Below are 16,679 nucleotides of genomic sequence, written 5' to 3' on the forward strand. Positions count from 1 at the left end.
TGGAGGGGGTACATTTGAATTTACATTGTACACAAGCATATATTAAAAAAATATGCAACTTACCTCAGTTCATCCATGGTTCCAGATATAATCTCCTTGGTTGCAAAAAAAAGTTAGACATGCATATGAATTTATATAGAATGTTCAAACGCACAACAAAGATTGATGCCCCCTTTTACATCTGATTTACAAATGCCATTATCTCGGGTTCAAATAGATGAATGCACTTCCTATGAATTCGAATCTTTGAAACCCCCTTTATGTTGAATTCGACATGTATTCTATTTCGTAGCTAGAAATTTGGAATGTATCCATGCAAGTGACAAATGTATAAAGTGCTTCACACTAACAACATGGAGTGCACTAATTAATGTTTATATATGAACTGCAAAAGCATCCATTGCCTGTATTTCAAACCGATCTCACTCTATGGATCGATAAATGAAATAAACACATGCACATGCTAGAATTCAATAGAGTATGGGTGTCTGATAGACCGATTTTCGTCCATACGCAATTTGCAAAATTCATGATCTCATCCAAAAATAATTATGCCATTTATATTTTAATTTAATGCGTAGAACGGCCTTTTACACGTACATGCACTATGCCTCGCCCATTCTCACAAACGCGCTATATATATCTCTATCTAAAGCGTAAGTGCACACACTTTATATGCATCAACATTTCTCTTTCACGCATGCTCACAATATCTCTCGGGTGTCGGGGTGTCTCACGCACATACTCTCTCTCTCTCTCTCTCTTTCTCTCTCTCTCTCTCTCTCTCTCTCTCTCTCTCTCTTTCTGACTACTATGTACCACTCTTTTCACTAATCTCAGATGGAAAACACTATTTCTCTCACATGCATATATACACATGCACGGTCTCTACTAGCCCTCTATACGCACATATATGTGCCTACGTGTCTCCCGCACACACATTATCTTTAGGCCACTCTCGCACACATTACACCCCAGACACACCTCTCTCTTAGTAGTTGGCAGATATGATTCCATCATATCATTCGGTAGGATATCCCTGACTGTTAGGCTGGATGGTAATAAGAGGCAAAGTTTTACCCTAGTTTGAACCCTTGCAGTTGAGGGAAAAGCCTACTCCTGGTACTGTATATTAGTGATAGGGGTGTGTACAAAGTACATGTGAATACCAGGCATTGTGCGTTTGTGTATACTATCGACGAACTAGCCCCCAAGCTTCTATAACATACTAGGGGCCGAGGGTTACAAATCATATATATTCGGCTTATCACCAGTGGGGATAGAGTCCTCCGCGACTCTGGTAGCTTCGTGTTGTACGCCGAGTCCTCCACATGGGTCTTTGTATAACACGTCTCGGTCCAACCTATGTGGCGCAGGATGGAACCGACCCATGAGTCCTCATGTTGACCCACCACAACTAGAAATGATGTGCCCACCACACCACACACGCAATCGGACACTAAGAAAATAAGCATATACAATAGTACAATGTTATACATGAAAGTTAATTGCATGGTGCATCCAAAAATATTTGTTCTGCATTGTGAATGTTTATATATCCTCCTAAAATATTAGTCACGGGAAAGAGAAACGAAGGCCATATGATGTAGGGCGGAACCCTAGGGGCTGATCTTTCACGTTTGGAGAGGATCCCTACGAGGAGCACAAATAACACGAGGAGGGGAACGAGGGAAAACACGAGAGGAACACTCAACCAACAAGAACAAAGTCACACATGTGCTAGATCAACGAGACACAAAGACATACACGATCCACAATCAAACAAGGGACGATACATAGGGTAACCGGTTCTTCTCCGATAGGAGGTCTTGAATCCACGAGGGGATCTTCCCATAAAGGGGTCTTGAATCCAGGTGGATCTTCTCCGAAGAGGCCGCGGTCTCTCACGAGGAGGAGATCCGTATGGAGGAGCAAAGCTCTATCTCAAATGCGCATATGCTAACCAATGCTAACCCTAACAAGGATGAGGTGAGGGAGTATATATAGTCTAAGGGATGAAGGGGTACATGGGCCTCGGCCCAGATGTGTTGCATGCAGGCAGGGGGCCGGATGTCCGGGCCTTCCCGAGACGCCGGATGTCCGAGCTAGTGGGCCGGATGTCTAGGCTGGTGGAGATGGTCTCGGTGCTCTCTGGATAGCCTGCGCCAGATTTCTGGGCAGGTGCCGGATGTCTGTCCCGTCGCGGGGCGCCAGATGTCCGAGGGTCAGCCGGATGTCCGACCACTATAGAGTCGCCTGGCGTCCGTCTCTCTCTGGTCTTCCTCTGGTTGGTGGCGCCGGATGACCGGGCTCCTGCCGGATGTCCGGCCGCTGTAGCTCCATGGCAACTCCACTTGAGGCACTTCTTGATCCTCTTCCGTGTGAACTTGTCCTATGCTTCAAGCATCTCCATGGTTGTGTCCTCGGTTCCTGAGCATACATAGTGTCTTTGCATTAGGTAGCAACCATGTCTCGCACAAGTGGAAAGCGGAAGCATTTACACTACAAAAAAATACACTTCCGTGATGATACGTGTTTGTCACAGTAGGTCGCGTTTTTTGTCATGCATGTACATCCATGACGATTTTATGACAGAATCAAGATAGTCATACTTGTGCTGTTGTAGAAGTGTTCCATGACATTACCAAAATTATCATCATGGAAGTGTCCACTTCCATGACGATAAATCACGCGTCACAGAAGTGCTTTTGTCAAGGGTGACCAACACAATGCATCCACCGTAACGGAACGCCATTAAGCTATCGGGTCCGGTTTTGGATCCGATAACCCATTAACAACCCCGACCAATGGGGATTTTCCACGTGTAAAATCATCATTGGCTAGAGGAAACACGTGTCAGCTCACCGTTGGGACAAATGTCATCCACTCATTCGATCGAAGGCCCCTATGATACGTTGACATGTGGCACGGACCAACAGAGGCCCATTCCTATGAAAAGGTCGGCTCTTTTGACTTGGTCAAAAGGTGGCGGGCTGGCCCACGGAAAGCCTGTTAACGGCCCGTTTGCTTATAGCCCATTTACAGCCCGCTCACCCAGGGCCCGTTACGAATTCTCCGAATTAGACCCAGTAGCGTCATTTGGGCCGTCCAATATGATTCTAGCCCATTTTAACTTCCGGCCCATGTGTGGCCCATGACTTCTTTCGGCCCATATGAGGCCCTTTGTAACTCTTGGCCCATTAACGGCCCGTTGTGAAACTGGCCCGTAAAGAACAGTGTATTACTTTATACCCATTAACGGCCCATTATTCCATTGGGCCGTTTCTAGCCCAAGTTATCTTTCAGCCTTCTCAGGGCCCATTGGTTCTTGGGCTCATTTGCAGCATTCGGTTACATACGGCCCGTTACTGTCATTTTCTGCTTGTGGGCCAAATTCAGCCCGTCGTTGCAGTCGGCCTGTTTGTGGACCGTTAATACGTTGGGCCGTTTTCATGTCAAAAAAACCCGTTGGGCTGTTTTCATAGAGTAATAAAATACGGCCTATTAACGGCCCGTTATGGTCCTCGAATAGTACGGCCCATGATTGGCGAAATGACGATACGCCCCGAAGAAGGCCCATGGATCCTACGGCCCGTATGAGGACCATGTATCGTACAGCCCGTAGAAGGCCAGTGGATCACACGGCCCGTAGAAGGCCCATGGACCCTACGGCCCGTAGAAGGCCCATGGACCCTAGGGCCCGTAGAAAGCCCATGAATCCTAAGGCCCGTACAACGCCCATATAGAAGGCCAATGGATCCTACGGCCCGTATAGAAGGCCAATGGATCCTACGGCCGGAAGAAGGCCCATGGAATATACGGCCTGCAGGAGGCACATGGTTACAACAGTCCATGTGTTGCCATGATTATTTTGGCCTAGTTACCAAAAATAGGCTATTGTGGCCACTAGAAAAATACAGAAAAAGAACTGTAGTGACTACAAGCAAACAACTAAATAAGACAATAAGGAAATAAATAAGCAAGCAATAAATGCTAGCCTATTACCGCTATTACACATATTACATCCACTGGGCATCAAAGTTCGCCACCAGTGAAAATATAGGGAACAAAGCAGCATATTACATATATTGGCCGTCAAAATTGGCCACCAGTGCAAATAAACGCGGCAGCAAAACAAGAGAATAACTGAAACAACTTCAGAAGAGCTCAAGAAATATTATCCTGGGTATCCACCATGCTGGCAATAAGCTAAGTAAGCTTATTAGCTTTGTCCTGTTTGGCGCTAAAATCCTCCAACGCTTGCTGTTGCACCAGAAAGTATGCATCTGAATGCTCCAGGGACTTCCGCGGTCCTTCCGCTTCTTGTCGCAGCACAGTTGATCGATGTCTTTCAGCTTGTAATTAAGACTCCAGAAACTGAACTAATTCAGACAGTGAGTTTGAACATCTTGTGCAAGTGGTAGTGGCCAGTAACTCGAACACTAAACCAAGACAGGACTTTGGGGTTGTCTCGATGTCTTCAAGATAGTCTTCCTTAGTTGTTTTATCAGTTTTGATGGAGACCAACAAGGATGTGTCACTATCCTGAACCATATCTGCATTACTTCCTTTACCATTGCTTAATAAGGCACTCTTTCCCAATATTCTGTCAGCATTCTAAAAGAAGAAACAAGCAGACACATAACAAGTTTAGCATGTACTAGTATATGAAACTCATTTCGGTGAACCAGTTCATTAGTAAGGTGGACAGGATTAAACTACCAAGTCTTCTATTGCCAAGTACTAGTACTCCCTCTATAAACTAATATAAGAGCGTTTAGATCACTATTTTAGAATTCTACATGCTCTTATATTAGTTTACGAAGGGAGAACGTAATAAAAGCATCAAACAAACATATATATATATATGTCCTATGGTCACTGCATTGTCTTGCCAAATCAAAATAGAGACACAGTTCAAATCATATCAGTTCAAGACAAAGCATCAGTGAAATAATACAAAGCGTGGGAAACTACACGGCAAAACAAGATTTTAGATGGGTACCACGGGTCTACATGTACAACTAACACTATTGGCTCTGTTGTGATGCTAGTAATGTGCATGATATGCAAGTCAAGTGTATAAACAATTGAAATTGAAATCAACAGAGCTATTGATAAGAGCAAACCTGTTAAAGAAACATGTGTGAACATACCTGCAGTGCCATTGGAGTTTCGATTGGATCCTTCAATTTCAAAATAAGTTTGTATGAGTAAATACAGTGATACAAGACCAAAGAAATCATAGTTAAAAAAGGCGCGCCTAAGCGAGCGCTTAAGCGCGCCTAGGCTCTAGGCGTTGGCAAAACGCATTGCGCATAACTATGCTTAATCTGTGCATAACTGCGCATAAGCGTGCACTTTGGTCAGTAAAGCGCAAGGCGGTGGCAAAACGCGCAATTAACGCCTAGCGCTTTTTTGAACTATGATAGCAATGGAATCTTCAATTAGAACAGTTGTTCTTTAGGTTTAGGCACTTGTTCTACATGAACAGAGTACAGTAAGACGCAAGAATATAATACTTAAAAATAGAAAATGAGCTCATAGACCTTACCATATTCTTGGTTCGGGACCAGTACAGAACAAGGCGTTCTCAGTCATCGTCCAGTAAATGTGTCTCAGGAGAACATAAGGGAATTTGGTGAGTTTCTTTCCCGGTGAAGTATGTTTTCTTCAGTTAATTCCGATACTGCCACCAAGCATTCTTGAAGATAGCAGAGGCATTAGCACAGGTTACCTCATCCCGAGTTTCCAAATCGGTCCTTCTCTATAGAGAAAAATGGGAAAATTTCCTGTATTGTATCCATCATGGAGGTAGGATGCATGGGACGAAGCAAAGTAATTGCCATGAATAACATTACTTACACATAACTCCTAGACAAACACCTGCAAATGGCATTTTCCTTCATCTTCAGTATAATATTTCCAATATGGGAAGATAAACACATACGATTTAACAACATCAAATGCGATAGATGATAAACTACAACTAGCTGGTTGTGCTTCCTCCACAGGAATAGGCGTACTAACTGGTGGAGTTGGGGTTCGCCGTGATAGTACTGGCCCTTTGGGCACTGGAGCTGCCTTACTAACTGCTCTTGTTTGGGAGCTCTGTGGTGGAGATGGTGTTGTGTCAACAGGAACTGGGTTACTATCGGCTGGGATTGGGGTTAGATTGGGTGAAGCTGGTTCTCTGTCCATCGCAGTAGGGGTACAATCTGCGAGAGTTTGGGTTATGTGTGGTAGGGCTGGTTCTTGTGCATGTACAACCAGGGTGCTATCTCCACCAAGAGGTAGCACTGTTTTATTTGAAGACCATGTTTTTAGTCCGCTAGATACTGGCATCACCCGCTCCAATTCAAATGGCTAATAAACAGGAAACATAGTTGAATGTACAGACATTGTATGAGAGATAGATGCAATAGATAGTGTGGAAAAAAGAGGGCATGAAATAGTTGACATGTATATTGTTTAACTAAAACAGATAGCATGACACAATTTCACATATATGATGTCTATCTAAACTGGATAGCATAGGATAACATAATTCAAAGATATGATGAATAACTAAACAAGATCACATGACATAATTCACCTACATGTTATCTAAGTAATCAGGATCACATCATTTAATTCACATATGTGATTTATATGCTAAACAAAGGGCATTCGATATGATGTCTGAACTAAGAACATGGTGTTGAATATAGTGTATATGATGTCTAAACTATGCAATGCAAGACACCATATGCATGATATGAGCAGTATAACCGTGCTAAGTTAGAGCATACACCTCGGTGGGGGAATAGGACTGGTCATCTGTCTCTGAATCCATCTCCGAGGAGCTATCGGGACCCAACAAGAGATCTGCTTCGACAGGTAGCACTATCTGCTCTGAAGGCCTTGTTTTCACTCCAGATTTTTCCATCTCCCACCCAAATGGCTGATTCACAGGAAGATTAGTTTAATGTACAAACATTGTTGACAAATGGAAATGTAATGAAGAAAAGGATGGACAAGATATCATTCAAATATATGATGCCTGGTTAAACAGGATGGCATTGCACATTTCGCATATATTATGGCTGGCTAAAAGACATGAGACTGCATAATTCCCATGTATGATATAGAAACTAAATAGGTGGCATTAGAGAACATGTCTAAACTAAGAAAATGACATATATGATGTCAAAAGTAGGCACTGCAAGGCAACATATGCATGATATGACTAACATCATCATGCCAAGGTAGAGCAAACACCTTGGGGGGTAAATAGGAGTGGTCAACAGCGTCTGAATCCGCCTCAGAACAGATACCTTCCTCTGGATTACAATCTGGAGAGGGGTGGGGAGTGTTTACCATTGAACCCACCATGGAGCGATGTCTGCATGACATTGTATTGCCGCGCAAAAATCTTCTCTTTTTCTCTACATGTTCAGCATGACTGTGTACAATATCTGACATGCATATGAAAAAAATATGGTGAGATTATGTAAGGAGAGCATGCAGAAATTTAGAGTGATGGTAACAACTAGTGGATGGATCCAAAAATAATGATAGCAGGCTGATGATTGCTTTAATTTAATAAAAAGACAGATGATGATTGCTTTACTATTTGTTTCCAACCCAAGATGAACAACATAGGCATACCCTAGGTGAACCAGATATTAGACAGACATACTATTCATTGCTGCATCGATATGTGCCCCACAACTAACTTAGAACTCAAGTTTGAACATTAATTTCGACCTAACTTGGGAGTCCAAGAGCTGAACAGGACGATAAAGTAGGAGATAATTTTAAGCAATGCATAACATAAGTAGAAACAAAAGAGTGCGACCTCTCTTGTGGACCCGTGTACTCCTCAGGTTCATCTACTGGTTCGATGATGGTGATGTCGTTGCGGTGGGTGCCGGCGGCAGCGAAGGAGATCTAAGGCGGCAAAAGACGGTCAGGAGTCGTGATGTCTATTTTGGTGGATGCTTCTGTCGATGGAGCAGCTCAGGTGAGGTGGACGACATCGCGGCAGGAGCAGGACAAACCACACAAAGTTCCCTTCGACACCTACCTGTCACTTAAGTAATTCTGCAAGGGCTCATTTGGCTAGCATGATTCAAAAAACGCGGGGACAGGAAAAACACCAGAATAGGATAGGAATGCACATGGTAAACAGAGCATTTGTAAACACAGGATTTGTGTCAACTTGGGTGTTTTGTTTACAGGAATTGGAAGAGCATAGGAATGCAAAGAAACATGGCCAAAATAAAGTGAAACCATATGAAAGCGTGTACAGTTAGAATGTTATTCTGCCACTAATGCACTTGGTCTTGTTCTCATGCATAGGATTTTGAAAAGTAGGTCCAGGTGGATGTTTTGCTTCATTCCTTTCAACAAAATGCATGAATAATTGAATAGTAGAGTGCAATTGGAAAATTCCCTATTGCTATGTTTTTTCGTTGAACCAAAATAGCCCTAATGGATCGACGTGAATGTATAGTAATAAGTGATGCAACAAGTGTTCAACCTCTTTGCCGTAGACGTGTAGACCTCTGCATCATTGGGTTGGTCGCTGAAGCAGTTGAGGCAGAGGTGGTTGTCGGAGGTGTGGAGGAAGATCTGAGGAATCTATAGACAGCGTCCAGGGCACTGCTCTGTTGTGATGGATCGTTCTGTCGTTGGAGCAGCTCTAGTGAGCTGTAAGACGTCAAGGCTGAAGCAGCACAAGACAGACACCATCAATCTCAAGTGGGATTCTAATAGCATCTCCAATAGATGATGTAAAATAGATGTAAAATTTACATCACCAAAAACCACCTGACTACAACAGATGAGGTAAAAACTGTTGACTCTGAACTTAACTATCGAAACTGAAATTTATTGTGGATTCTGAATGCTACTATCGAAACTGAACGCAATGGTAGCAGAAAGGCACTTGACATGTAGTTCAGGGAGGGCCTGCAGTTCATCTTCAACCAGCACCCCCTGAACCGCCAGCCACCACCGGCCGAACCGCCGGCCCAAGCGCCGCCTCGCCACCCCGAAACAACTCCCCACCGCCGCCCCAGCCAGCCCTCTAGGCCCCCGCACCCCACCCTGAACCCTAAGATAGATAGTGGGGTACCTCTCCGGCGAGCCCCTGTCCCTGCTGCGGGTGGTTCTTCCTTAACTCTGGCGAGCCCCCCAACCCCTGAAAATCGACTGACCCAAAAGTCGATTCAGTCGACTGAAGTGTGGCTAAATTGGAGCAGAGCAGCAGCACGAGCAAGGGGGAGAGCAGCAACAGCATCTGGGCGAGCGAGCGAGAGCCGGAGCAGCAGCAGCAGTGTGAGTGAGCGAGCGAGAGCTGGAGCAGCAGCAGCATATCCGGCTGGTATGGCCGCCGCCACCGAAGGGGCCTCGCACTAGGGGAGAGCCGCCATGGAGATGTCGCCCGTGGCGCTGGCTTCAAGGTAGCCGCTCCATGGGGGTGTGGGATGGAGCATCGTCGGCGCTGGGAGGTTGAGTTAAGGATAAGTTGCAATGTGATGAGTGTACAACCTCTTTGGTGGCGCCGAGTAGGCCTCAGCTTCGTCCGAGGAGTCAATGAGGATGCTGCGGTTCCGATGGAGCAGGTTAAGGCGACGCTGTGGGGATGGAGCAGCCGTGATAGACGAGGTGATCATTGGAGTAGCTCCTTGGAGGTGGAGGATGGGGCGGCTGAACCGGCGGGATGACGAGATGGACGACGGAGCCTCATCCGAGGAGGTGGACGAGGGACGTCGAGCTGTTGCGGTGGACGACGTCGTCGGGGAAGAGGCTCCGGGTGGGCAGCGGTGAGGTGGCGGACGGAGGAGGGTGGGGTTTCGCGGCTGGAGCGGAGAGGTTATGGCGGCCTGGGATTTCGAATGGCGAAAAGGGGGCGATGGGAGGGGGTGAACCATGACTTAGGGACGAGCTTGTCCAAAAATGTAGGGTGTGTTACAAAAGTAGCCCCCACCGATTTGAACTAGCGGCCTTTTCGCCTTAGGGTTAGAAGGGGGATTTCGCGTGTCGGGATTTGGCAGCTGGAGGGAGTTTTTGCGCGCGTTGTAATTTCGGGATAGCAAGGCGCGTGTTGTGAAGGCACCAGTTTTGGGAGCATGATATCTGAATTTTCGGGATATAACAAGACGCGGGTTGAGTTTTAGGGACAAGCCTAACATGTACTAATATTGTACTTGTACGTACCAAATCAATTCGCACTTCCCTCAACCGAAAAGAAAACGAAAAAAATAAAACTATTCACAACACACAAAGAGAGTCTTGCCCCGTTTTACTATACAAATGCTATTCAAGGCTACTCCCTCCTTCCATCTATATAGGGCCTAATGCGTTTTTCGATGCTAATTTTGACCAAATATTAGAGCAATAATATATGACATGCAACTTACACAAAGCACACCGTTAAATCCATCTGTGAAAGGTTTTTTCAGTGATATACTTTTCATGTTGTGCATTTCATGTACTATTAATCTTGTCAATAGTCAAAGGTGGTCTTAAAAATCTCATTACGCCCTATATAGATGGAAGGAGGGAGTATGAATCCATGTTATGTCCAATTAAATTTTTTCGCTTCGTGTATAATGCATGTAACGACCTACTCATACCAACATTTTAGTGCATTCCACATGTCTATACTACCGCTCAAATTCGAACCAAATTTGAATTCGTTTCTCTATTTCAATAAGAATCTACAATCATGATTGTTGCCAACTTCAACCAACATTCGTGTATTACCTTAATAACATACCACATGATTACTATAGAGATAGATATGAACTATGTGTAGTACCTGAACTCGAATTCTATTTTTCGAATACACTTGATGTTGATTCCAAATAATAGTACATATTATGTACTAACTATATGTTCATAATCTAAACCATGTTCCATACGTACACCATGTTTATCACACAAAGTATAGTGCCCCGCCCCCTACATTATGACAAGTATTTAGACCTGAGTTGCAAAAGCCACACATTATCCCAAATTATAATCAATGTTCTACATTATGATATCTTCTTCAAGTATATGTATCCACTTTTTTATAATGAATTATGATCTTTGTTCGTCTTTTACACCTTCATGATCCTCTTCTATTTGTAGCTAGCTAGCGCTAACTTTCTATCATGCATGCACACGCCCGCCCCCCTCTCACCCACCCTTAGTGTCCCCTCCATCACGCACGTTCATTTTTTCTCCTTAAGTCATCCACACGCGGTGTGTGTAGGCCCCTGGCTCCTTCTTTCCGGCACACACCGGTCGATATACCTCTCTAGACAAGTGTGCCTACAACAAATACATATATACTTCCCCTCTTCTCTTCTCACCGTCCATGCCCCCCTATGTCCAATATGATTCCACGCAGGTGCACACTCCCGCCCCTCTTTTCATTGATCACATACTCGCACACTCCTCCCCTCTCGACATGGTAGGCCTCTCGCACCACCTCCTAGCCGCACCCTCTCCCCCTGTCTGTCTCTCTGGACCTTATTTTCTTCTGACACATGCATGCGTGTATATGAACTGATCTCCCTACATATAACCAGGTCGACTATAATTCGTTTTCACCAAGCACCGATACACTTACCTCGCTAGTTATGTCTCTCCCCTTTCTCGGACACATGACGGTCGATCTTCCTATGTAGTTACGTATGCTTACCACAACCATATCTTCTCCCCTCATCATCCTTGAATACCCCCGACCCGTCTCTCACACGCACGTGCATAGACACACAGACATCCCCCGCCCTCTCTTATTGATATTGCACTCATACCCTCCATTTGTCTAGCAGGCCTCTCCCACCATTTGTGAGATGCCACTCCACCACCAACCCTCCGACGCTCTACCTTTGTCTTTTTCCCAACCTTATTCCTCTACTACACATATCCATGGATGTCGATCGATCTCCCTCAATACATAGCTAGGTCTCTCTCCTTCCCCACACATATACTAGTCGATCGGTCTCTACCCCCCCCCCACACACACACACACCGATAGTCGAACTTTGTAGGTAGGTATCCATGCCACAGAGAAAAACTGCACCTCTGCCCTCTCAAATTCCAGTAGGCCAGCCGCCATGTATCTTTGACATGGGCAAACACAAATTCGATGGCACTCTTTATCGATCGCGCAGCCACACACTTCATCCCTGTTTTCAATTCTATCGATATCTCACGTCCATGACTCTGTTTCACACAGATTGCATATGTTACGTTTTTCTGTTTGAGATATCATCAACACATTGCCTCTGTTTCGCACAAACCATCTCTCTCACACCCACCCACGTACGTACCTGCACCTAAAGAAGAAGTGCACGCAGGACGCACGTACTCACGGCTCGTTCCCGGCCACACCCGCGTGCGTACACGGTGGAGTTTGTTTCTGTACGAGAAGGCGACCCACGTGATAATTTGACGCATGTAGCAGTTGTTTACTCGAAGGAGGGTCGGGTACCACGCCTAGACGGAACAATGTTCGACTTGACGTGTTAGCATTCAATAAAGTTATATATTCCTCAATGGCACGTACAGAATATAAAACGATTGCCGTGGGGAAAATGGAAAAATGGGTTTGTCTCTCGTCACACCATCTCACACAAGGCGGCCGTGGCCTCTCTCTCTCAGCGTTGGTCAGTGATCCGGCTACATCCCGTCTGCCGGCGGAAAGGGGGGATGTGCATCGTCTCTCCGTTCAACGGTGTTGAGGCAGCACGTCCCGATCTATGGTACCTGTCGTTCTCTCTGACCAAGCTCCGGCGCGGTAGGGCCTTCGCCACTTGCTCGCTGCCGCCGTATGGGCAGATCTCGGCCGCCGGCGCCCTCCTAGTAACATCTCGATAACCCTCAGGTACAGCTTCCTCCGGCCTTGCTCCACTGCCCATCTTCTCACGTTGCTGCATGTGGATCATCTTTAGTTGTTTTCTTAAACCGTATCTCGGCCGGCGTACTTTCCATCTTGCAATCTCGTCCTCAAACCATTTTTGATAAACCACCATGTGCTATCTTTCCCTGATTACATGGAACATGCTTCTTTTTTGTCGGCGTATGTGTCGTCAACTCATGTTATTGGGCAGTAATTGTTTCCTTTCGACCTCCTTTTACAAACAGGGGCTATCTATTTTCACCTCGTTGCTATTGCGACCTTTTGGTGAACTGCACAAATCACTTTTTTCTAAAGAGTGTTTTGTGCAGTTCCACTAAAATGTCACACAGGCAACATTTTTACATTTCTGTGGGACTGCGGAAAAGGAGATTGGTTTTTCTATCCTCCTCATCCAACTCTGTGCCTAATCTTCTCCAACAAGAAGTCAGTCCTAAAGAGAGATCGTAGAGGTGATCAGCTTCTATTTATGTGTGTTATGTTTCATCATCTAGTGCCACTATTATTGTAATCACACTGACTAGATATCTTTGCGAATAGGGATGGTCCGCTCGATTTTAGTGGAGCTGCACAAAATGATCGGATTGTGGTGTCCTTCATACACCTCTTTTTTGGCTACAGAGCTGGGTGAAACTAGCTGCCAAGCAATGAACACTGTGCCAAGGAAATGGAGCCATGCCTACGAACATCACCGATCAATTATATTTTTTTCTTTATTTGTACACCTTCTCACAACTTTGTCTTCAGTTGTGATGTGAATATTGGCGCTGATCTGCGAACCATTGAGATGCATTATCCATGGTAATTTCATTTGTATTTCATGGAATGTTGTAACGAGATAATTAATCTCGAGGCAAGACACATGAATCCTAAGTTGAAACCTTTTTTTCCTGCGGGAACCAAAGTTGAAACCTTCATAGCATCACAGTACAATTTCATTAAAATTACGCGTACATATAAACAAATCCTGATGGATTGATAGCAATACCAGAAACAATTCAACTTCGTTTCGCCGACATGTTGGACATCCTTCATTCGGCTCCACCTTCCATGCAGCAATATTGAGTGCATAACACAACTTCAGGGAAAGATTCACCCCGGTCGTTGCGCCGCAGTAGTAATGACTAGTGAGCAGTCAAATCATAGAGCCCCACCTTTGCCACAGTAAGTTGCTCAGGCGAAGCAACCATCATTTCTCTGTTCCTTGAATCTGCTGGTACTCCCATATTCCCACGGTAATAAGTTGCTCGAGCGAATAAACCATCACTATATCCGCTCACGTGTGATGACCACAGGAGCTATCCATTCAAATTGCATGTTAAAAAAACAAAGGTCGATAACTAATGCGGCAAACTTTCAAAAAAAAACTAATGCGGCACCTCGGGCCAACGCGGCCAGATCGCATTTTGCACGAGAAATTACACACCATGTTTCATTGACATGTGGTCCCATTCAAACATATCAGTGAGACGACGATGAGTCCTTTTCTAGTACTAGTATTTCCGAACGGACGTGTAGGTCGGGGCGCCTCTTCGTGTACCGTGGCAAACTGACAACCGTCCACCGACTCTTCGCCGAGGAATGGTTGAGTTCAAGTTCATTTCATTGCTTGTTTTTTTGCGGGTATTTCGTTGCTTGTTATTTGTTGTGTGATGAAAACATTAGTAGTTATAATGTATCCTCGTTGTCCTTATGGGTTCATGACTTGTTGTGTGTAATAAAATGATATGCCTGTGATAAACTTACTAAATTTATGAATGGCTTTCGAGTCGCTTCTCTGAGTGAGTGGTGCGATGAGGCAAAAAAAATTCCAAATACATAATTGTACGTGCATTGCAACAGGTTATCGGATGAGGCCAATCAAAAATAGTAGTACACTATTTGTACTAGCTTCACATGCTTCGCGCGTCGGGCGGGTGTTTTTACTGTAGCATTATGTTAATGTATTCGCTGTACTTAACCAGCACCTCGAATCCTCGATACTAGTACTCCCTCCGTCCGGAAATAATTGTCTTCAAACTGGATAAAAGGGAATGTATCTAGATGTATTTTAATTCTAGATACATCTATTTTTATCAATTTTGATGACAAGTATTTTCGGACGGAGGGAGTACTATATAGTAAGTAGTAGGAGTAGTAGGGTGGCATGGACCAGAACAAGCATTCATGTCCAGGACTACGGCACACGCCACCACCACGACATCCATCTGACACCATATTATTTCTTGGAGTCCATGCTAGAGCAATCTCTTCAACCTCGTCGTTTCTCTAACTTCAGCCATCGCTCGGCGGGCGAGGTGGGGGTTTGCCGATAGTCAGTTTCCTCAACTGCGGTCCCACTTGTAAGGCCAACTCCAATGCACGACCCCAAAGGGACCTCCGTTTTGCACAAACTCCAGTGATAATTTTGACTAGAAAAGCAAGACCAAAGAAACAAGAACCACAAGAATACATTTTACTAGTACTAGAAGATATCCAACTTCCATAACTGCTCATGTAAGTTGGATTAGTGCCTTCTCCATGCATTCGTTGTTGATCTGCGGAGGCTCGATCTTGCGTGCTTCTTTCTTCTTCGAGTGCAAAGAAGTAGACGTTACTTCCTCGCATCCTAGTCTCATGTCTAGCCTCTAGTAGGAGTATCAACAAGTGCACTAGTCTCATCTCTAGCCTCTATGCTAGAGAAAAGTGCTAGAACATCTACTAAATTGTGCTCTGTCAATATATCGATGTACTCTTCTTCCCAATACCGAAACTTGCATCCATTCTACTCCCTCCATTCCATAATAGTGCATGCCTTCTATTTGTTAAAATATGGATGTATCTAGACATGTTTTAGTATATAGGTACATCCATTTTTGTACAAATGGATGTCAAGTATTTTGGAACAGAGGGAGTACACAATAAAAAATTTAAGTTAGCACAACTAGTCTAATCCGAGAGCACAACCGAAGATTTGGTCGGGTTCTTCCTCCTTTTGCCGACACGTGCGACATCGAGCATCTGATATGTCTGAAGGAAATATGCCCTAGAGGCAATAATAAAGTTATTATTTATTTCCTTATATCATGATAAATGTTTATTATTCATGCTAGAATTGTATTAACCGGAAACATAATACATGTGTGAATACATAGACAAACATAGTGTCACTACTATGCCTCTACTTGACTAGCTCATTTATCAAAGATGGTTATGTTTCCTAGCTAGGGACAAAAGAGTTGTCATTTGATTAACCGGATCACATCATTAGTAGAATAATGTGGTTGACTTGACCCATTCCGTTAGCTTAGCACTTGATCGTTTAGTATGTTGCTATTGCTTTCTTCATGACTTATACATGTTCCTGTAACTATGAGATTATGCAACTCCCGTTTACCGGAGGAACACTTTGGGTGCTACCAAACGTCACAACGTAACTGGGTGATTATAAAGGAGTACCACAGGTGTCTCCAAAGGTACATGTTGGGTTGGCGTATTTCGAGATTAGGTTTTTTCACTCCGATTGTCGGAGAGGTATCTCTAGGCCCACTCGGTAATGCACATGACTATAAGCCCTGCAAGCATTGCAACTAATTAGTTAGTTGCGGGATGATGTATTACGGAACGAGTAAAGAGACTTGCCGATAACGAGATTGAACTAGGTATTGAGATACCGACGATCGAATCTCGGGCAAGTAACATACCGATGACAAAGGGAACAACGTATGTTGTTATGCGGTTTGACCAATAAAGATCTTCGTAGAATATGTAGGAACCAATATGGGCATCCAAGTTCCGC

The sequence above is a fragment of the Triticum aestivum genome, chromosome 2B (assembly GCF_018294505.1).
Source record: "Triticum aestivum cultivar Chinese Spring chromosome 2B, IWGSC CS RefSeq v2.1, whole genome shotgun sequence".
Classification (NCBI taxonomy): domain Eukaryota; kingdom Viridiplantae; phylum Streptophyta; class Magnoliopsida; order Poales; family Poaceae; genus Triticum; species Triticum aestivum.